Raw genomic sequence first — 22,318 nt, 5'->3', positions numbered from 1 at the left:
TCCCCCACCGGCACCGATCGGGGCTGCGGTTCCGTCCCCGGCCGAACCTCGGTGCCCCCTCGGCGAGGCGCCCCCTAGCGGCGCTGCGCGGCACCTCCGTTGGGTCCTCTCGGTCCGTCGGTACCGGTGGGGCCGCCCCGTCCCTGCTCCCCCCCCTCGGGCCTCCCCCGTCGTCCCCGTCCCATTGGCCGCGGCGGTGTCTGCGTCATCGCTTCCTCCCGCTTTTGTGCACCGCCCCGCACCGCCCCGCGCCCGCCACTGCCGCCGCTACCGACCCCGCCGTGCCGAGCCCAGCCGTGCAGAACCCAACCCAACCGAACCGAACCGTACCGACCGGAGCCGAGCCAAGCGTTGAAACCGCGGTGGCCCGGTTCTCCGGGCATGGCCGTCCGCCGCTAGCCGTCTTATCAGGCCGGTAAGTCTCCCCGCTCCCTCCCCGGGACTCTGTCGGTTCGTGCACCCGCGCCGAGCGGCGGTGCCAGGGTTTGTTTCGCTCTTCTGAACTTTTTTTTTTTTTTTTTTTTCTTTTTTTTTTTAAAAAATGTACTTGGCAGCAGGGACTGAGAGTTTTGCAGCCGGGGTTGACTTCGGGTTGTTTTTGTTTTATTTAGTTTTTTTCCTTCCCCTTCTAATCATGGAAGTGGGAGCTTGTCGCTCCGGGCAAGTTTGGGAATCCGTGGGGAGAGAGCAGGAGCTTGGAGCGGCTCCCCAGGAGGGACGCAGGGGGACCATGGGACACGGGGGGGACCTTCCTCCCCTTGGGGGATTTACCTCCTCCGGCACAGCCCTGGCCGCGTGGGTTTCGGTTGGGTTTCGGCTCCGTAACTATTTTTCCCAGCTTATTGCCTGGTGCCGTGAGTCAGCCTGGAAACCTGTTCCAGGTCCTGACAGTCAGGATGAGACCCTGATACAGACGGTCTCGTTTTGGTGGTCCATTGGGCTATGGAGCCAGCGGGTGGAAAGCATCGTGTCCATGTCCTGGAGCTGCGGGGTTGCCCATTCAGCCCTTCCTCCCCATCCTCCCAGTGAGCAAAGTCCTCCCCTTGCACAGTCTGTCCCGAGCAGTGAGGATGAGGTGGGCTGTGGGGATGAAGGTTCTGTGTGTGGTACCCACATGGTGTGAGTGACAGTGCTGGACAACGGAGCTGGGAAGCTGGGTTTCCACTTGGATCCAGCGAGTCACGGGGAGCTGTGCCACCGATGATGCTCCGGGCGCGGAGAGGAGAGGAGCGGAGCGGAGCGGAGGTTGGATCCCGGTGCCAGCGCGGTGGCTCCCCGGGTCCGGCACGGTGGACAAGCGTGTCCCTTGCTGGCCCTACTCGGAGAGCGGTTCTTCCTCGGCTGCTGCTTTTCTGCTCCCCTTCAGTTCCGATCTTGCGATCCAGTAGTTTTTGGAAGTGGAACCGCTCCTGGTTCAGCGCGGGGGCTGCCCGCGTTGCAGGGGCAGGGACGAAAACCGCGGGGATTGCCTGGTATTTGGAGGCTTGGGATTTGTGTGGAGTTTAACTGGTCACAGGGATTTCCAGGGTCAAGCTCTCTCACTTTAGTGAGTGGGAGCATTTTGAGGGAATTTCCTTCCGTGGCACCTTGTGAATTTATCTCCAATCCTGCATGGGTGATTTGATGTACCTTCAGGTGGGATTTACAGCTCTTGGGAGCTGTTCCTTAGGCTTGTAGGAGATCGTTGCATTTGGGGGCTTGTACATGACTACCCATGTCTTGTGATACCTGCAAGGGATGGTCCAGTTTCCAGAACCCTTAATTTGACGTTAGTTAAAAGCAGGGGTTATAATCCTGCAGATTCAGGGCATACTTCTGCAGCTGGGCACAGCCTCTGCTTTAGGAAGGTTTTGCAGCTTGTAAAAGCTCCTCTGTTGGCGGCAGGATGCGAGGCTGGATGGGCTGCCAGCCTGGTGGGATGTGGATTTAAAGGCTCTTTTATACCTTCCTTCTCTAAACAAGTTTTGGTACTGCAGTTTTTTTCCGTGGGGCTTAAATCTCCATCAGAAACCCACAGTTCTGCCCTGTCAGTGTGTGCTGGGAAGCAGTGCATTTCTTTTTTGGAGGCCACTAAAGCCCATGATGGAGATGTGTTCATGTAAAGGGATGCAGGGCTGGAGTTTCATCCAGGATGGAGAGACAACTGCATCATGAAGATTTGGTGATTATGGCAGCCAGAGGAGCACAGTCCTTTCTTCATCCCTTCTGGAATGTTTCTGTTGCTTGATGATGCTTTGTGCAGCTTGGACTTGATGAGATTTCTCAGTTTTCCTATTGGGAAGATGCTGGCAAGGATGACACGGTGTGTCTGGCTCCTTAGCAGAGCAGTGGGATGCAGTGTGTGCCAGGGCATGGAAGGTGATGTGCTTCCAGCCCTGCTCTCCCCCCAGCTGGACACGGGGACCAGTGTGAGAGCTGGCAAGGTTTTTTTGTACTGGTTGACCTGGCCCTGCTCTTGGAGCTGTGCTGGAGGGAATTGAGTCAGGGTTTGCTGTTAGAAGGGATATCTTTTATTAGACTGCTTGGGGAGCACAGGATGGCTTTGGCATGTACAAGCCTGTCTACATGTAGAAGCAGCAAACCTTAGAGCTGAGAATTAGGAGGAAGTGATTGCTCTGGCTCTTCTAATTGAGGAGGTGACTGAAAGAAAAGGGAGAAAGAGATACTCACCTACAGTACTCACCCACAGTTCAGCCTGTACAGGTCATCTGGGCACGGTAAATGGGTTTTCCCTTTCTACAAATCTACACACCCTTTTAGATCCTGACATCCAGCACAGGAGAGGGACATGCATCCCATGTCCCAGCCTTTCTCAGGGGGTGGCCGAGCCCTTTGCAACCTGGCTCCCAAAAAGGGGAGCTGCAGGTGATGGGGCCAGTGCTTGCTGATGCCTGACAGCATCAGGAGGCTGCTGGGCTCAGGCACCTCCACTCCCTTCTCTGCAGGCAGTACAGGCCAAGCACAATGTGCACGGAAATGTGCAGAATGTCAGCTGTGCTCTGGGGAGATGGAAAATGCATTATGGAGCCATAAGAAGGGGAATATGGAATTCAACTTTTATTTCGTCAGCCACTTTTTATGAAAAGCTACAAATGGTCTGCTGATCCTAAACCCGGTGGGTTCATCCTCAATCCCCCAGACTTTATTTTCCTTTTCAAGCCCTCCAAGGGGAAAAATGGGTAAAGTCATACTCAGTGAGTCCCTCTGGGGAGGAGTTCCCTGTCCCCACGTGGAGCTGTGCACACTGGCTCAGGACCATCTTTCAACCTGGCACCTTTTCTGCCTTTGCTGGATGTGATGTGTGAGATGCAGAACTGGTGAATGTTGTCTCCCTTGTGCCTGAAACTTGCTGTCTTTGCAGGCTTGCCCTGTGCTCTGTGCAGTGAGAGTGTTGGTCTGAGCATCAGCCAGACAAGACGAGTGGTTTTCTGTTTGTGAAGGAACGGGTGAGTGTGTTTGAGCCTGGGCATGTGAACGTTTTTGTTTGCTTTCTGTCTGTCCCTGCAGTTCTGATCTGGCCAAGTAATCTTCCCATTAGTCACTGAAATGGCACCGGTGTCCAACCCAATCAGTCTGTCCTAGCTCATCACTAATGATGCAAGAAAGAAAAAGCAAAGATCTCCTTTAAAACAGAAACTCTTCAAAGCCACTGGGAAGCTGTTCCTTGCAGAAGATTGGTTACATGGAAAAGGAGAAGAATGAGAAGAAAAAAGAAGAAAAAAGAGAAGAATGCTATAGTGGGGCCAATAGAGAGTTTTGGGGCTGCAGGGACACAGCTCCCTGCTTGGTTTCAGCCCTGGGGCTGTTGCTCCAGGAGCTTTCCCTGGAGACACTGAGCCTGGGATGGTGGATGATGCAGCATCCATGTGGCCAGGGCTGGGGACCTGTGGAGGAATTTGACCCAAACCTGGCTCACTGGTGCTGTGGTGGTTGTGCTGAAGAAGGGTTCATCGAGCTGGGGCTCAGTCCTGTGGCTTCTTGCACAGAAGAAGCCCCTCTCTGGGCTCCCCCATCTCCCCCATCTCTGTCACCCAGGCTGGGGACATGCTGTATCTGGTCTCTGGTGCCAGCTTCTGTTTCCAGAGTGCTTGGAGCATCTGTGGAGGCTGCAGAGAGGCTTTGACCTGGACTTTTTGAGGCCTTTAGAAATGAAAGGTATATCTGCAAACCCCCCCTCCCCAAAAGAGGGAGATCCAGATCCCATATCATTTCCCAAACACTATTTCCTACTCTGGAAAATATAAATATTAGTGGAAACCAAGGGATTCTCAGCTTAATGAGAATCTGTAGTAGGCTGGAGCTTGTTCTTCTCTCCTGAGTTAAAACCCAAATTGGCCACCATTTTATGCAGAACTAGTTGTCACTTTCATGGAAGCTTTTATGGAAGATTTTATACTCTTCACTACACAAGATGATCTGTAGCAGCCCAGGCAGGACAAGGCACAACAGCAGTGAAACCCAGGGTGGAGCTGAGCCAGGGTTTGGCTCAGCACCACAGAAGGTGCACAGGACAAAGTCCTGCAGCAGTGTGTGCTGCATGCCATGCCCAGGAGCAGGGGCCAGATCCTGGAAGGATCCAGCCAAGCTGCTGTGTAAACAGCATATGTGTGAGCCAGGTCCTCAGGGAGGATGAACTGAGTGTTCAGGTAGTGGTTAAGCAGAAAATTGCTTGAAAAAATATCCCTAGGTGGGTGGGTTAGAGGCACTCCACAGACCTACTGTGTCTAGGAGCTTGCGTGCTAAATAACAGTCATCTGATGGATAGGTAGATGGTTCAGAGGAAAAGACTCCATACAGTTGCTTTGGGAGTTGTCTTTGTGAAAGAGACAAGATCCTACAGTAGCAAAGGATTTTTATGGCCTCTGCAATGCTTTGAGTGCTCCTGCACTGCTGGGATTGTGCTGGAGTGATTGTGTTTATCTTGTCCACATGAAGGTTTTTCTTGAACAGTGGTTTCCAAGTGCCCACAAGTCCCCAGAGGACTGTTGAAAATTTTTCCACGTAGCAGTTGTCAGCCCAAACATCACGTGCAAAAATGAACCTTGTGCTACAGGTTGTGTTGCTACTGGTCTTGATGCAGAGATTTGGAGGAAGACAAAGTTCATAAAGGTCTTTTCCAACCAAAACAATTCAATGCTTTCTAAGACTTTAAGGGTATCTGTTGAGACCTGTCCTTGTACGTGGAAGTCCATCATGATGAGAACAGTGGATTATCTGGATGGCTTAGTGCTTTTACACTACAACCTCTTTGGGTTTGTGGTTGAGCAGAGGTCAGATCATTGTAATTTCTGAACTGGAAGTAGTTCAGTGCCCTCCGTGGTAAAAAATACAGTAGAGATTTAATTTCTTCATTGTAGTCTTTTTGCACCTTTTGCTCTGCAAGGTGCCATCAGTGATGCACAATCCTGAGGCACAGGGACCCTGCAGATGGGTGGTGAACACAGTGGTGACCACGTTTTTCTGTAACAGCAAAATCTCACCTCTGATATGGGTTAAATGGCTGAGACAACCACTGAGTGTGGAACCTGAGTGCTGTTCTAAGGGAGGCTTGGCCAGGGAAAATGGTATGGGGAGAAAAGTGTAGGGTGAGCTCTGTTTCTTACAGCTGGTGTGAAGGTGAGCTCAAGGAAAGGTGTGTGTGCATGAACAAAAACCCTGTTTTAAATACCCTCTCCCTTTCAACCTCTCATTTCATCCTCTCTGCCACTACCTAGGGGTTCCCTGGTAGGGACTGTCCCCTTTTTGCATGTTGGGTCATCACAAAGGGTGGTGGCAATGCTGGTGGGTTGATAGCTCAATTCATGCAGTAAAAATAATGTGGTCACTGTGGAAGTGGGTGGCTGGAAGGAGGTTTGCAGACTGGGACAGTGGGACAGAGCAGTCTGGGCGTGTGTAAGTGATGAATAACCAGTGCCTGGAAAGCAGAGATCAGAGATTTGAGCTTCTGTTGAGGTTGGTCAACAAATTCATCTCGTCTGGGGCTGGAGCAGGGTTTGTTTTGCTGAACTGAGGCAGCATCCTTCTGTAAAGATGCCAGGCTGGGCCAAGCTCCTGGAAAGCTTTCAATGTGGATGCAAGGTGCTCACACTGTCATCTCAGTGCCTTCTGTTTGCCTTTCAGCACAGAAATAAAGCACTGATCCCTCTGCTGCAATCCTTCTGCTGGCTCCTTGCTTGGGGAGTGGCTTTTGGGAAACCTGAACACCTGGTTAATAAAATGGTAGGCTGGTTCATAAACTGGTGGAATGTGTTTGCTGCTCTTTGGTCTTAGTCCCTCAGTGCTGGTTCTAACAGATTATCAAGAGTCATTAGAGAAATATGCAAGATATTTCAGTTATTTCTCTTTGGATGATGCTGGTGGCAAATAGAAGAGATAAACAGAGACTGTATTGAGCTGTGCTTAACTTATTGCATCATTGGTTTTATGGGTCAAGGTCCGGTGCCGAACGTTGCTGCTTCCTGGGATCAGCCCAGGAGCCGGGTGCATCCGAGCTCTGCTGTGTTCTGCCAGAGGGAAAAGGGTCAGGAGAGGTTTTGGGTTAGTGCTCTGGATGTGTTTTTCTTCAGAACAGCAGCCACAGGAAGATGATTGCAGTGCCTTGGAAGAACCATGGTGAGGCATATCCTGTCATGCTTCTTTCCTGAGTTTTCACTGGAAAGCTCTGCACTTGGCTCCTCTGGAGTCCCAGGAGTTGCTCTTCTGATGGGGGCAGCCAGGGGAAGTCTTGCTGAGGTCTCTCCTCTTGCAGGGTGGTGGAGCTGGGAGAGGACTTTCAGAGCTGCCTGGATGTGTGACCACACAACCCAGTGTGCTCTCCTGCTCCCCATCTTTGACTTACCCCAAGGTTTGCTGGCTGGAAGGATCTGCTTCAGGAGTGCTGCCTGAGGAATGCAAAGTGCTCCTGGATGCTGACCTTTGAGTTATGGGTGGCTCTGACCAAAGGACAACTGTGTCATTTTCTACATAACCCTGATGATGGTCTGAGTCTGAAGGCTGTCTGGGCTTCACCTGGCTTGACTGAAATGATCTCTTAAGGATGAGGGAAACCACTCTTGGCTATTTTTGTTTGGGGTGGGGATTCTTGCTGGGGTTCTCCACAATGCTCTCCCCAAGGTGCTGTGCTGTTGGAGATGTTCATGATGCTACCTGGTTGGTGACTCCAGGAGAAAAGAGAAAAATTTTAGCATTCACAATATTTCCACAACTTCACCTACAGCATTAATGGTGTGAGTAGCATCTGGTGCATGCCTGGTCAGCTTTGGGATAGGGCTGTAAGGGGTGAGGATGTCTTTTCTGTTTGTGGTTTGTGTTATTGGAGAAGAAGCCAAATGATCAGCTCTTGGACTCAGTGCAAAAGGTGCTGGAGTTTGTAACTGTCTTCATTTCTGGAGGGAAAGCTGGGGATGAGATAGTTCCAGTCTTGGCCTATGTCCAGGAAATCCTGTGCAGGAGAAAATCCCTTTCAGGGAGCTGATTGAGCTGTCCCAGGGAGGTGGTGTGACACACTGCTTTCATCCTGGGCCACCACAGAGTCCCAAAGCTCTTGGAGACTTGAAGGAGAGCAAGACTTCCAGTACCCAGTTCATCATGACATGGGAAGCTGATTTGCATTGCCAGAGAGGTGCAGTTTGATGTCCCAGCTCCTCTGGGAGCTTTTCAGGCAGTGGTGGCTCTGTGTTTGGCCTGAGATCACCCAAAGGTGATGAAGGTAGGAGGTGGTTGTGGAAGAACATGGGATGTGTTGGAAATATTGCTTTCCCCTTGCTGCAGGGGATACCTCCCACCTCCCCGACCTGTCTTGGGCTGGATTTCTAAAATCTCAACCCTAGGATTTGAAAGATGGGTGCTGTGGGCAGGTGTGGTTGGAGAGCCCAAGGCTACATCCCTGAACATCACAGTCCACGTGGCTGTGTTCTGGAATGTCACCAAGGTCTCTGAGTGGTGCCTCTGCAGCAGTCTTCCTCACCCAGGGAGAGTGATAGGGCAGTGTGAAAGCTTTTCCCTTTGCACTGCTTGGATAAATTGCACGTGTGTTTACTGCACAAGTCTTGAGGTGGTGGTGGTCAACACAGAGGTGTTTTGCTTCACCACAGGTTGCCATTTTTCTGGATATGAGCTTGCAGTCCTGGAGAAATGAGACAAGAAAGCCTTTTGGTCAGGGACTGGTAAGACTTCCATGTGGCTTTGTGCCTTGAGTCCTGGTGCACGTGCTGTGCAGTCACCACAGCCTCATGGTTGGAAGGGGTTTGGTGGACCAAGAAGCATTCTGTAATTCTTCCTACAAGCCTGCCTGCCCCAGCATTGGCTTTTAGGCTGGCAGGCAGCAGTTTCCTATCTGCCTTGGCCTGTGGTTAAGGGACTTGCCCTCTCCCTAATCCCTGGCCCCTGTCTGTGCCTTCCCCCTGCATCCTCCTGCAGCTCTGAGAGCAGGGCTGGGCACTGCTCAGGGATCAGGGATCCCTGATGGGGATGAGATGCAGGGATCAGGGATCCCTGATGGGGATGACATGAAGGGATCAGGGATCCCTGATGGGGATGAGATGCAGGGATCAGGGATCCCTGATGGGGATGACATGCAGGGATCAGGGATCCCTGATGGGGATGACATGCAGGGATCAGGGATCCCTGATGGGGATGACATGAAGGGATCAGGGATCCCTGATGGGGATGAGATGCAGGGATCAGGGATCCCTGATGGGGATGACATGCAGGGATCAAGACCACCCTGATCCTGATCCACCTGGCTGTTCAGTGCTAAGTGCATTTATAGGACATGCTGTGTGGCATGTCTTAAAACCTGCAAGGTAAACTGGCCGTGAAGCTCTATTTTGGGGCCGTTTCTGACGTAATCTGTCAAGACATGGTCTGCTCTTTGACTTACTGCTGAAAGTCTGGTTGTGGATGGATGACCACTTGCTTACCTAGCATTACCAAAGCAACGAGTTGTTGCTTTCCATGACTCATGAAAATGCACTGTAGGCTCTCTTAAGAATGGCTGAGATCATTTTTTGGCTGGGTTTGGGCATCTGGTTTCCTTAGAAAATAGCAGTGGGGGTGGAGGAAGGGGGATTTCCAAACTTGTTTCTTTGTATGTGTGAGCTGGACTTTTGAGCTCGACTAATAAAATACTTACCCTTTTCAAAAAAGGGGGAGGGATTAAAAAAAAAAGAACTCTTAACTTCCATGTCTGTTCAGTTTTTGAACCACATCTTATTAGTTGTGTTTTGCTTCAAAAAGAGGACAGCTACAAACAACATTACACATCTGCATGCTGTATTTTTCCTCTTAAATAAGCAAGCATAGAAATATTATGGATGGCATTTTTCTTCTAAAGCAAATCATTCTGGGGAAGGAGAAGGAGGTGCAGAGAAAATTCTGCAAACAAAACCATAATTGCATCATACATTTTTTTTTGTTGTTGATAATGTTTGCCCAATGTTTTGTTCTTTCTGTAGCGATGCAGCAAGGCAAAGGACTAGCAAGAGGTCTTTTAGTCTTATTTTTTTTTCTTTAAATATTTACTTATTTATTTGTAGATCTGTGGTTCACTTTCTAGTTTTGTCTGCTCAGTCTAAAGGCAGAAGCATCCCTGAGAACCAAGCCCTTCAAGATAAGTATTAACCAGAGGAGGATCAGAGTGATGATACCTGCGTGATAACTTTGGGTAGCAGGAGGTCCCCAAATCTGCTGCCACCCCTGCAACCAGGTTGCAGCAGCCTCTGCAGTATATTCTCCAAGTTTAGTGACCCTTCACAAACATCTGAGGCCAAGCAGAGAGAAGGGGGGGGAAATCCTGGGTAGCCAGAAGGTAATTAATTGTTTGAATAGGGAAATACGTGTAGTGGTGGACTTAATGTGCCTGTTGTGCTTTGCAGGTGGTGGAAGGAGTGAGGTTTCTGCTTGTTAAACAGCAATATTAGCTGAGCTCAGGAATGGAATAGATGTGAACTGACCACTTGTGCTGTGCATGGCCTCTGCCAGTGCTCAGCTGTGGTTAAATCCCACAGCTGGAACAGGCAGCAGTGTCTCCTGGTGTCTGGGAATGGGTCAGAGCTGCCCCTGGATTGCAGAGGGGCAGCAGCTCTGCCCTGGGATCAGCAGGAACCCAGCAGTGTAATGGCCCAGCTCTTGGCCAGGGGTGAGTGGGAACAATGCGACCCAACAGGTTTGTGCTCACTTCCTCCTAATCTCAAAGCTGAGATAATACAGAAACCCGGAGAAGTTTGCCAGAGGTTTCCTGGGGGTGTCCTGGGAGGCAGGAACAGCTCAGCTGCTGAAAAGCAAATCCTCCTCGCTCGAGGAATCACAGTCACTGGATGTGTTTGGTTGGGAGAGACCTCCAAGATCACCCAGTCCAAGCTTTGACCAGTGGCACAGCTGAGCTCACCCGTGGGGTTGGGTTGCTGCCTCTGCAAACACCCAGCACCCCAAACTGCTCTGCCTGCTGCCAGTTCTCACATCCTTCCTCTCCTCCCCTTCCTCGGAATTTCTCTGCATCTCAGTTGGCTTTGGGCAGAGTGGATGAAGACCAAAGGTTTAATCAGAAGCTTAGTCTTTATCCCCTTTTTCCATGGATGTAAAGTATTCATTGCATGGGCGTAGCACAAACCAGATCCAGATATTCCAGATCTTAAAATTTATTCCATGAAATAAAACCCCAACCAACCAACCAAAACCAACCAACCAACCAAAACAACAAAAACCACCAAAAAACCAAAACAAACCAACAACAACAAAAAAACCACCCCAAAACCCATCAAAACAACAAAAAAACAAGACCAAAAAAACCCTCAAGTGACCTGCAGTCTTCTTTGTGATGCTTCTGGATATTTGAATGTGGGGCCAAAGTTCCTGACTCTGGAGTGGTGGCTACCTGCAGCCCACTTGCCTGTAGTGCCCTGGTGGCTGGCACAGTGTGCATGGGATGAGCTCCCTAAGAGCCAACAAAGGCTTTTCCAGAAGGTCAAGTCCTTATTGACAGGTTAGTTATTACCATGAGATATTTCTGCTGGGCAAAACCCACCAGTGGCTGTAAATCCAGTAGTTTTGGTGAGCAGAAGATGCCAGCAGATGAACTGGCAGAGCTGACTTCCAAGGTTTTACCCTGCTTGGCACTGGATAAAATAAGTGGAAGCAAAATTTGGAAAGCTGTTCTGCTCTATTATTACATTTTTATTTTTTTTTAAATTCCTGTGGCTTTGTACTGTCCAATGCATATGCATTGCAAGACCATATGCAAGACCAATGCATAATGGTCTTTTAAGTAGCATTTGGGCACCCCAAGGAAGTTTCCAAGTTTTTAGGCAGGTGTTGCTATGAAATCTGTATTTTCTCATCTGTAACTTACAGATTGGGATGTTGAACTCCCCCCTCAAACTGAGTCATTCCCTGCCCAGTCTAAGGTCTAACAGTGTACAGACTGGGGGAAAAGAGTCCTGGGTCAGATTCTTTTCTCCAAAAAAGGAATAATTGTTTCAAATAGTTATTTTTAATTTTTTTTAATATTTCTTTTTGTTTGAGCATCTCAAACTTCATGACTTACGTGTCTTTCTTTAGCTTTTGACATCTTCAAGTACTTCTTTGTAATGAAAAAAAGGAAGTGTGGATTCTGATGTAATCCTGTGACTCCAGGAACTGGGTACTAAGTAAGAACACTGCATCCTATGAGAATTAGCAGTGCCCATGGGCATCCTGTGGTCCAGCAGCTGAACTGGAAAATGAAGCAAAACCACCTACTCATGATTCCCTTTCTAGCATTTTTTCCTTGTCTCTTGGTATCTGTCATTAGATTGTGGAGCTTTTGGGTTTTTTATGGCGTAGGGTTTTTTCCTTTATAATTTGTACAGTATAATTTGTATAGATTTTCTTCTTAGCTGGAGAAATTTGCAGATCTGTGATCCTGAGGCTCTCAATTGCTCTTTGGATTTCATGTGAGGATGGTCTCTTGCAGAAACCTTGCATAGTGGTGGATGCTTTGTTTGAACACACTTTGGAGATGCTGGAGGTTTCTCAGTGTGACTGCACTTCTTTTGTATTTTAGAACAAGGAGAGGACCTTGCTGCTGCCAGAGGCATGAACCAGTGCCAGTGCAAATTGCAGTGAAAGCCTTCAATACTTCAGGGGACTTCTGAGAAAGATGGGGATAGATTTCTTTAGTAGGTCCTCTTGCAATGGGGCAAGGGGTAATGGGTTTAAACTGAAAGAGAGGAGATTGAGACTGGATGATCTAAAGAAAAAAAAATTACAATGAGGGTGGTGAAAAACTGAAAGGTGGTAGATGCCCCATTCCTGGAAACATTCAAAGTCAGTTTGGACAGAACTCTGGGCAGCCTGACCTGGCTGAAGATGTCCTTGATCACTGCAGGATGGGTTGGATTAGGTGACCTCTAAAGGTCCCTAAATTATACTACTTTATTCTGTTCTGTACTGCCTTGGATTCTCTTCTCCCCAAACCCTTTGATTCCTTGTATTTCCCTTACATGGGTGGTTGGGGTTGGGTTTTTTTTAGCTCTTTTCTGACAGTCTGCTGCAGAAGGCTTGACCTGCCTGGGTGATGCGGGGATGTTCTGTTCCCTTTCCAACCTGCTTTCTGCAAAAGTAACCTGAGTGCTTCTCTGTGATGGACAGGATCAGGCTTGAGTGCTCAGAGATTCACAAGTATCCTCATAGAATTTGGGTTGGTAGAAACCTCTAAAGGTCATTATCCCTGCAGTGAGCAGGGTTATCTTCAGCCAGGTCAGGCTGCCCAGAGCCCCGTCTAACCTGGTAGCTCTTAAGATGCAGAAATGAGGTTCCTGTCCTGCTTGAGGCTGCTGGGGCAGGAATTAGGGGACTTGCTTGGATTCCTCAGAGCTCACTTAAGTTGAAAGCCAGGCAACAAGTGCAAGTTCTCCTCTGCACAACTCTCCTTGGGTAAGTCCTGTGAGTGTGAGTGAAATAACAGCTAGAAGACAAAATGTCTTCAGAAGACAAAACTCTCCCAACATCAGCAGGCAAGCAAAGCCAGCATGTTTCTTTGCAACGTGGGAGATATTTATCCTGTGACTAAGCATAAAAGTTAAGAGATGGAAAAGGTCCTATTAGATCATCTTGTCCACCTCCCTGCTGGCATGCAATTTTTCTCCCTGTTGCATGTTTATTAATAGGCTGTTGAGCAGACAGGAGGAGTTTACTCAGGGTACTATGGAAGAATAGCAGCCAGCCTGTGCAGGTGAGAGGCTCGACTTGCATGTGCACAAGTTGCTTACAGCAACAGGATTTTGTAGTAAAATGGCCAAAACCTCTAAATTTGACATTCTTTGCATGCTTGGACTCTTCCCCTTGGCTTGCTGGCTCCCAGTTTGTGCAGGCATCAGCTTGTCTTTTTCTAATGTTCTAGGAGTAAGGTAGTTTTACTTGATATTACTGATGGAGTAGGTGGTGTGAGAGCTAATAATAGGGGGGAAAAAAAATTTAGAAGCCTTTTGGTAAGGAGAGGTCAGCCAGCTAGACATCTGCAGAGCTGGCCATGATGTATGACAGTGCTGTGTGAAGGCTCCCAGAGGAGACGTCAGAAAGGTGCAGGTGGTGATGCTATTGCTATGACAAACAAATCAGTGCTGGAATTTCAGGCCAGAACTTGGGACCATCAACACTGCTTTATTTGTTACTCCTTGGTAACCATAGCATGGCCTCATGCACATGTGTATATATATATATATATATATATATATATATATATATATATACATATATATATATTTTTTTTTTTTTTTCTTTTTTTTTATTTCATGCTCTCTGATTTAGTTTGCATCTCGGAGCACTTTGCATCTCCCAGAGTGAGATTCCTGAGTGCTGAGTCTAAAGGGACAGATTATCTTGTGAACTATTTTAGGGAGCAACTGGAGCATATGCCTAACACTGGTAGAGGATGGAGCAGAAATTTCATATCTAGGCATGTGCTGAGCCTCATGTTGAGACTGTTGGCTTTTGCATTTAGGATGACTCTGCTGGCTTCAAAGGCATCTCCTGGTTAACACCAGAGTGAGATGAATATTTAGGAGTAGAGACCAGGACTGTTCTGTGGTGCAGGTGAGCAACCAAGCCTGCTCTGCCAGCATCCAGATATTTTTGCTGGTGGTGGCACTGTGGTGGGCCCCTAGGGCTGTGCTTTGGGCTGCTGCTGATCTGTTCCCTGAGGCTATGGTGCATTTTGTGAAGTTTTCTGGAGGTGTTACAGGACATTTTTTGGGTCAGCAGTTCCTCTGTTGTATCAGGAGAAGGAGCTATCCCCTAGTTCTGTGGAGGGTAGGGGCTGGGTGGTTCATGGTACAGACCATGTCCCTGGCACCAATGGTCTTTCTCTTGGCATGTTCCATGGAAGTGACAGTATTGCAGATGACGTTTTCCAGGAAAACTTCCAACACTTGTAAACGAGCTCTTGAGATGGGCTTCTCCTCCCTTCCATCAACCAAACATCTAGGGAGGAGGTAGTTGGAACAGGGCACAGTGCATGCAGGGAGCAAATCTGTCTTATTATTATTTAATTTAGAGAAAACTTGGTCTAAAGATGTAAAAAGCAATTGCTAATGCTGTCTGGACACCACCTCTTCTCATCAATTAGCAGCACTAACTGCTCAGCAGGGAGGATAAATTAAAAAACTGAAGTCTTTCCATTGTGACAGCCTTCTGGTTTCCATTGAAATGCAGCTGAAGAACTGGAAAGCTTCTGTGTTTAGTTTTGATATGCAGGCGTATGTTTCTTTCCATCCTGGAAATTAATTCTGTCTGTCTGTAACGGGGCCGTGGGAATCAATATTGAGTTGAACTGTATTTCTCCAGAGCTTTCTTCTAGAAGTAGTTGAGTGCATCCCCACCGTGCCTAATGAGTGACCTGGTTTTGGAGCAGCTGAGCAACTGGGCCTCCAGTTCAGAGATGCTGTGTGGCTGATAATTCCAGGCTGATCCACCATCTCATGAGGGTGAGGGACTTCTGTCTTCTGGAGGTTTTCAGGCCAGACTTCCTCTGAGGTGGTCGAGGAGGCTGACAGCCTTCTGCTGCCTGTGACTTTCCATTGCACTGCACCAGGGCAGACTGCAGAGGAAAGGAAATTACTCATCACTGCCTCCTTTGCAGACTGCTCTTGGCCTTGGTGAGCTGTCACGGCTCAGCCTTACATTCTGCAATGCCCTGAGCTGGATTTAGAGGCAATATCTGCTTCTTCCTTGGTTTCCTCAATTTTTCTTCCCTCCACTGTGCCTGGGGAATGAACCAGAGCCAGTGCAGCAGCTGTGATCTGCAGGTGGCACAGGTTGGGGAACCTTTTCCTAGTGGAAAGGTGTCCCTGCCCATGGCAGGGAGGTTGGAACTAGGTGAACTTTAAGGTCCCTTCCAACCCAAGCCACTCTGATTCTATAACTTGAGATTGCCTCTCCTTCTCTGGAAAAAGCTGCCTCTTGTGTGCTGCTGCCATCAACAGCCTGGGGGTGAGCTCTGCAGAGCCACAACCATGGGAAAGCAAATCCGGTGGTGAAGGGCTGGCAGGAGGGGTAGGGCAGCCCCAGGAGGCCCTGAGGAGGGCTTTAAGCTTCAATCAGCTCCACAAACCTGTTAAGTTGTGGGAGCATATGGCTGAGTGTTGCTCAGTCTGGCTCCTGCACTGTTGGTGGCTCACTTCTTACTGTGTTTAGTCACACTCAAAGGCAAGGGTGCTTCAGTTCATGTGATGCTTCAAGTCAAGAGGACACAGAGGACAAAACGTCTGTGTAAGCTGACCCACAGCTGTTTCTGTTTCATAGCCCCATCACCACACACAGCACCTTGTGGAGGCAGCAATGTCCTGGGGCTATGCAGATACATGGTTCTTCTGCCTAAAACCATGGGATCTTTCAATCTTCACTTGCTGAGCTCAGTTTCCTCCTCCTGGTCTCATCCCAACCCAGAATTGCATTGAGAAAAGACCTTACAAGTTGTATGGTGCCACTTGGGGCTGATCCCCAGGCTGATCAGGTCTTGGTCTCCACACGTGCGGTGGAGCTCACGCTTTCTTGGCAAGGAAGGATAACTGCTGAGGGGAGCAGAAGGTGGTCAATTAATCCTTGGCCCTTGGCTTTGCAATCGATTGGAAAGTCATGCTAGGATCAATCAAATCTAGATGGGCTGCAGGGGTGAGGCTGTGGCTCATTAAAGAGGAAGCTGTGTGGTAGGATGGCTACCAGAGGGGCCATCGATCGCAGCCACATGAGGGTAAGAAGTAGTAAGGGTAGCAAGGCTGGTAGGACAACTTGTAGGACATCCAAGTGTTATCCTGAATGCTGTCAGCAGGGTGTTGCAAGTGAAATTAAGTGGGTCAGCTAGAAGGTGGGATGAGCCTGGAAGATGGCACAGTGGCTTGAAAGCCCTGATGCTGCCATCAGATCTTGCTGCCCGCTCAAGGGACCGCTCTCCTTCCCAGCCCAAAGCTTGGTCACTTAGTGCTGTCCACCCCTTTAGAGCAATATTGGACCAGTATAAAATCTGTAATGCTTTCTGATCCTCTCAGAGGTCAAAGCTGCAGAGATGGGGTTGGTTCCTGCCTAGCATTATCCTCAGGGAGAACTGGATGTTCCAGTCCCTGGTGCAGATGCCAGCTCAGGCCAGGTTCTCCATTGCATCGGTGTTGTGCAGATGCTTTTCTCCCAAAGCTCTTCCTTGCTTTTGCCAGGAAAGATTTTGCTCTGATACAAAGGCTTTTTCAGAGGGAACATTTAATCTGAAGGCTATTCTTCCTTCTTGATTTCTCTTTCTTCTTTCTGCTTTTTCCTAGGAACATAAAAGAAGGAGGCCTGAAGCCTCACTTTTCCAGATACACTTTGTTTTTCTTTCAGTTCTTTCTCATTTCAATTTCCCCCAACAAAGTTTTCAGCCATTGAAGCCCCCCTCCTCCCCCCCCAGAAAAACAAACCTGCAGGAGGAAGAAATTATAACATTTCTGTGTTGGCTTTTATATTTGCTGTGCCTATTTAAGGGGGTATGTTCATTGGAATCAGGGGATTTCTGTTGGTATAACTTGCATCAGGATTTTCCTCTGATCTGTGAGTGCACAGATAACCATCTGAGGATGGAATTTTTCCCTGTAAAAGGGGAAATGATGCAGGACTGTGCTCCCCTCTAGCTGCAGACTTTCATCCCCAGCAGGCAGGGATGTGTTTAAATAATTCTGGCTCAGCTGGCTTCTGGGGAGATGAATGCAGTGGGTTGCAGGAGATGAGGATCCTTTAGACTTCGTTACTTTAGTGCCTGATTAAACAATTTGCATTTAGGCACAGGGTATGGGTGAGGTGTAAACAGGGTGTCTGCAAAGTGGTTCAGCTCCAGCAGTTGCTGTAGGAGGCAGTCCCTCTGTAACAGGTGCAAATTTGGCAGAGATGCAGCTCTGAGCTGTGCAGACCTTGATGCAAGTGAAAAACCAGACAGGTGGGGACCATGTGTGCTCCCTGGAAATTTGCTTTGCTTGACTTGCCTTTTACAGATATGAAAATACACATTAACCCCAACCTGATGGGGCTTTGTTGTCTGACATTTGCTGACAGAGGAGTCCTTTCTTATAATTTTGATTTGCTTCCTTGTCTTATGGGTTCCCCAAAGCTGGAGATCTGTGTGCAAAAGAAGGTATTTTATATGTCAGGATAAATTGCTGATTATTTAGCTGAATTTGGTTGAAGGGTTATTAATGTAAAGCAAGAAAACTGAAAAAAAAAAACCCAACAAACTTACTGGAGCATGCTGTCTGCAAGATTTCATTTATAAAGACAGTTGTGAGAAATTAGAGGATTGAGAGGGTTTAAGATCTCAATGGCTGTTTTAAAGGGTTGGCTGTAGTAGAAGGTAACAGTGGGAGTAATGTGTGTTTGAAAGCTTTTATTCCAAGTACATGAGCCTTCAGCAGGATGGCTCAGAAGAATTTTCTTAAAACCAGTTGTTTCCTACAGCTGCATTGGTTGGGTCACTGACTTAAGGGCATCCTTCATCATGCACAGTGGCTCTCAAGCACAGATCTCTTCTCCCAGCAGCATATGTTGTGAAAAAGATTCTTAAGATGTTTTGGGGTGCTGCACCCAAAAATGGGGAGGGGAACCTCAACTGATGAGTATTCCTAGAGAATTGCTTGTTGGGTTTTATTCACTGTAGTCCCCAGGGCACTGGCTTGCTGGGATGGTGCATGTATGGCACTTCTTGCTTAGCAGCCTAATAAGAGCCTGCTCAGACAAGGTGTTGTTTTTTTTTTTTTCTTTTCCTCCTCATCTTGGCTCATGAAATTTGTGCCCTGAGTATACTTGGGAGATACACCTGCAAACCTGACCTGGTTATACATGTGTTTGCAAAAAGTCCATCCCAGTTGCATGCTGGGAAACATGGTATCAGGCAATCATTTAGGTTGGAAGAGATCATCAAGTCCCACTGTAAACCTTACACTGCCAAGTCCACCACTAAGCCATGTCCCTAAGTGCCACATCTACAAAAATGCATCATCTTAAAAGGCTCCTTTTTGACTGGCCCTGTGTAGTGCATCCTTTGGATAACCTGAGTGGCAAATGCCATGGCAATAGAGTCTTGTATGAAGTGTCACCCAAACTGAGCTGTTCTTTTGTGTAGCCCCAAAATACAGATCCTATTTCCAGGGCTGTTCTATGTGTGCAGGGTGGAGTTTTCTCCACTGCCTGGACAAAAGTGTAAGGATGAGGCTGTGATGATCTGAGGAAAGCTGCAAGACTTCAACTTCCCTCTCTTTGCATTTGGATCCATCTTTGCCAAGCCTGCAGGCTGTTTGACTGAGCTATCAGCATGCATAGGTTTGTATTCTCCCCATTAAAACAATCTCATTTGCTTTGCTGTTGTTTTTAACACTACCCCAGCCCCGGCCTCTGAAGCTTTTTGAAAAAAAACATTTACAATAATATTTTTAACAGTTCCGTAGTATACAAAACTCCAGCGCCCTGGCAGGACTCCCGGAAACTTGCTGAAAGTTAATGTGGTCAACTCTTAAAAAGGAGAGATTTTTTCCACTTGACTCTTGCTTGTTAAACGCTCTGAGCCCAACATGTTCCCTGCTGCTTGAAAAAACAAGGAAAGTCCCAATTTTAGCAATGCTCATTTGAGTAGCTTTCCAGCTGAGCCATATTTCAGGAGCAACTGTGGCTTATTATTATTTTTGTACAGTGGTGTGTCCCCACACCTTCAAACCAAAGTGTTAAGTGGTGTTCAGGCAGGGATAAGTAGGTGCTGCTTTCCCTGGAAGCTTGGGGATGATAGATGGCAGAGGCAGAAGATGCCATTTGGTTGGGTCACGGTACTTGCAGGACCTCCTGACTTGGAGGCCAGCTTTGGACTCTGAGCTTCTGTGGGGTAAGAAGAGCCCTTTTTGGTTTAGGTGATGCTGTAAATGCATCTCAAGTCAATGGTAGGCCACTGGTGACTCTAACTCAATGTTGGACAACACTCTTCCTGCTTTCCCAACCCCTATCCTATATCCTTCCTCCCAGTAAATCTTTTCTAGTAATTTTTGTGTCTTCCCTCAAATCCAAGAGGAAAAAAATAATTGCTTCTCTCTGTCCTTTCCCTCCCCTGCTTTGCTTTCCACAACTTGGATGCACAGAGGCTGGAGTCATGTCTACTTGGATAGAAGTTTGCTGTTGTCTCCCTTGAGCTTTGTCTTGTTTAATCCTTTCCCAGTCAGAAGTGTGGGGAGGAAAGGGAAGAACTGGGGTTAATATTTCAAATGGATTAATAACCTAACACAGATTCCTGGTGTGGATGCTCCTGCTCTGCACTTTTGTAGCCATAATGAAACTGAGGCCCCATCAGCTGCAGGATTGAGTTCAGCTTAATCAGATGAAAAGCTGCTTTTATTCTAGGTGAGAGCCTTCCCTGCAGGTTAAGTGACCTCCAGCATCTCCCTGAGCAGACAGAAGCAGCTGAAATCTCTTGTGTGCACCAAACAGAGCTGGAATATGAGTTCTGCATCATCCCAGCATCCCTGGGAGCTGACACTCTGCTGAGCTCTTACTTTCATTGCTTGGTAGGAGATGCTGGTGAAGGGTGAGGTTGCCAGAGCAGTAGTTTCTGGATTGCTGATGGAGAATTTCAGTAGTTGGAGAGGGGAGGATGGATCTGCCAGCTGTGGGAGAAGTGCAGTGCAAAGTAGGAGCCCTTTTTGAGGTGTTGGGTAGTTTGTCAGAGCTTAAAGGTTCTGATGAGGAAGTTTAGTGGGATGAGAATGGGTTTGCTGCTTTGAAGTGCATTGGAGTAGGAAAAAGGGTTTTTCCTTTTTTCCCCACCTCTTATTTTTTTCCTTTTCCCCCTCTGTTTTGTTGTTTTTTGGTTTTTGGGTTTTCTTTTTAAAGGGAGATAATAAAAGGGCACAATTTGTACTAGAAACAGGAATTTGTCCTTCTGTAACAGGAAGCTGCTGGTATGTATTTTTGGGAAGCCACGGAAATCACCAGTGTTTGCAGTCCAGTTTGAAGCCTGGCCTCCCTCAGGATTGGAGATATCTGCTAAAATAGAAAACCTTTTTTCTCTCATGGATCCGTGGGGGTTTCCTGCACTATGTCTGGGGGCTGGTTTGCTCCTGGGAGCTGGGCAGTGGGATCCTGGGGCTTGGGCTTGGGATCCTGGGCAGGGATGGTGCAGAAGTGCCCAGGGCAGGGCTCTCCTGATGGGAAGGTCACCTGTTTTTCCAGAGTTCATTTGCCCAGTTCCCGTAGGGCCATGCTTTTGTAACTAGATAGGGGTTGTAAAGGTCTGGAAGGTCTCCAGAAAGCCATTAGAAAAGTCTGTTACACTGATAGAAGAGTTAACTTGGGCTGTCCCAGGAATTTAAGGTTAATCCAGGCTATCTGTATGGGGCCCTTGGTGCAAACTCTGCACGCAGCTTAATTGCTGGAAGTGTTGCATTGACTTTGAAAGCAAAAGCAGTGAAGATTTGGGCCATTTCCTGCTTGTGTTATAATCAGATGGAATTTTTTCCATGGCTTTCCTGGTGATTTTCTGTTCTCTCTGGATTCCATATTGCACAGGTGGACCGGTTGCTTCACAAGGCAGGATTTTTAATCTTTCCAAGTTTGTTGGTTACTTCCTTGCCTCCTCCTTTGTCTAGAAAATGGACAGAGTCCCCAGTGGCCATGGGCTCTCAAGCTTCAATGGTGCTGTCCTGAGAGGAAGCAGCAGCAGGAGCAAAAGGAACAAGACACTAAGGGCACATGTACAGCTCAGCCTCTGCTGCTTTCTTATCGGTTTCCCTTCCTGCTCTTCTCTCTCAAAATAGGATGGATAAATATCCTCCTGCTTGCCAGCAGCCAGGCTCCAGAGTTGCAGAAAATAACTTCAATTTTGTGAGCGGTCCTGGTTCACTTCAGCTGTCTTATTGTGTTAAAATTGATTTGATGGAGCTGGAAGATTTTCAAAGTGCCATTTTCTACTTTTTCTGCCCAATGCATGGTACCCAGCACTCCCCAGCTCGTGTCTGGGTCCTGGCACACACACCTCTCTCTCATGGACTTTGGGGCAATGTTGCCTTCAGTGACTGTAGGACAGGAATGTCTTACTCTCTCCAGGCAAATCTGATGAAGTACTTAAAAGATGTCTCTCCATTTGCTTGTGCTATTATACAGGTTTACCACCAAGAAATCTGTGTGCTTATCAGCTACAGTGGACTGGTCTTTGCTGGTGGGTTCTTTGACACTGCTCTGTGAGTTAAACCTTCATTCAGTCTAAAATGAGGTTTTTCACAAGCAGGACTGACTCCAGGGCTCGAGTTCACATCCTTAAGTTTCTTGATGACCTAAAAAACCTCAACCTAAATGCAGCATGCTAGGTAACTGGACCCAATTCTGCATCAGTTTTGGGCTGGTTAGGCATGAGCAGCACTTGGCAAGGGGCAGGGACTCTGGAAGGGCTTCCAGGGATGTGCTTGCCATGAGGGGTGCAGAGGGCATCTTACTGCTGAGAGCTGCTCAGACTCAGGTTTTTTCCCATGCACTCAGAGAAAAGATGGTCCAGCTTTGAGAAACCTTGGCTGTAATTTGGAAGGCCTAAATTTAGGTTTCTGCTGTGATACAGGCTGCCCCTGGGACTGATTTTCCATGTCCTGCTGTCAGTCTCTTCTCTAAGCCCGTGCTATCCCATAGGGATGCTGCAGAATGTAATGCATGAAAGATGGAATTGATTTAAGGTTCCATTAAGTAATGTAAAAAAATCCATTAAAGGTGTAATGTATTAAAGATGGTCTGGTCTTAAAAAAGGAGACCTGTGGCAGAAGATTTAAAAGCATAAAACTACCAGGTTTGTAGTGTGTTACCT

General features: G+C 47.9%; 1 protein-coding gene across 5 annotated transcripts in view; it reads left to right on the top strand.

Moving 5' to 3' along the window:
- The first annotated feature begins 230 nt into the window (after positions 1-230).
- The window catches only part of LOC139792006 (mitogen-activated protein kinase kinase kinase 3-like), an 82,340-nt gene continuing 60,252 nt past the window's right edge, over positions 231-22,318 (top strand). For 3 of the 5 annotated variants that reach the window (XM_071734626.1, XM_071734625.1, XM_071734622.1), the window contains exon 1: positions 232-415. The gene's annotated coding sequence lies outside the window, so the exon portion shown is untranslated. Of the gene's footprint in view, positions 416-6,467; positions 6,613-22,318 lie in introns of those variants that run through there. The other 2 variants (XM_071734627.1, XM_071734623.1) reach the window with 2 other exon arrangements.

The sequence above is a fragment of the Heliangelus exortis genome, chromosome 2, assembly GCF_036169615.1.
Source record: "Heliangelus exortis chromosome 2, bHelExo1.hap1, whole genome shotgun sequence".
Taxonomy (NCBI): Eukaryota; Metazoa; Chordata; class Aves; order Apodiformes; family Trochilidae; genus Heliangelus; species Heliangelus exortis.
Note: the sequence above shows the minus strand (reverse complement) of the source record. Positions and strands in the feature narration are given on the sequence as shown.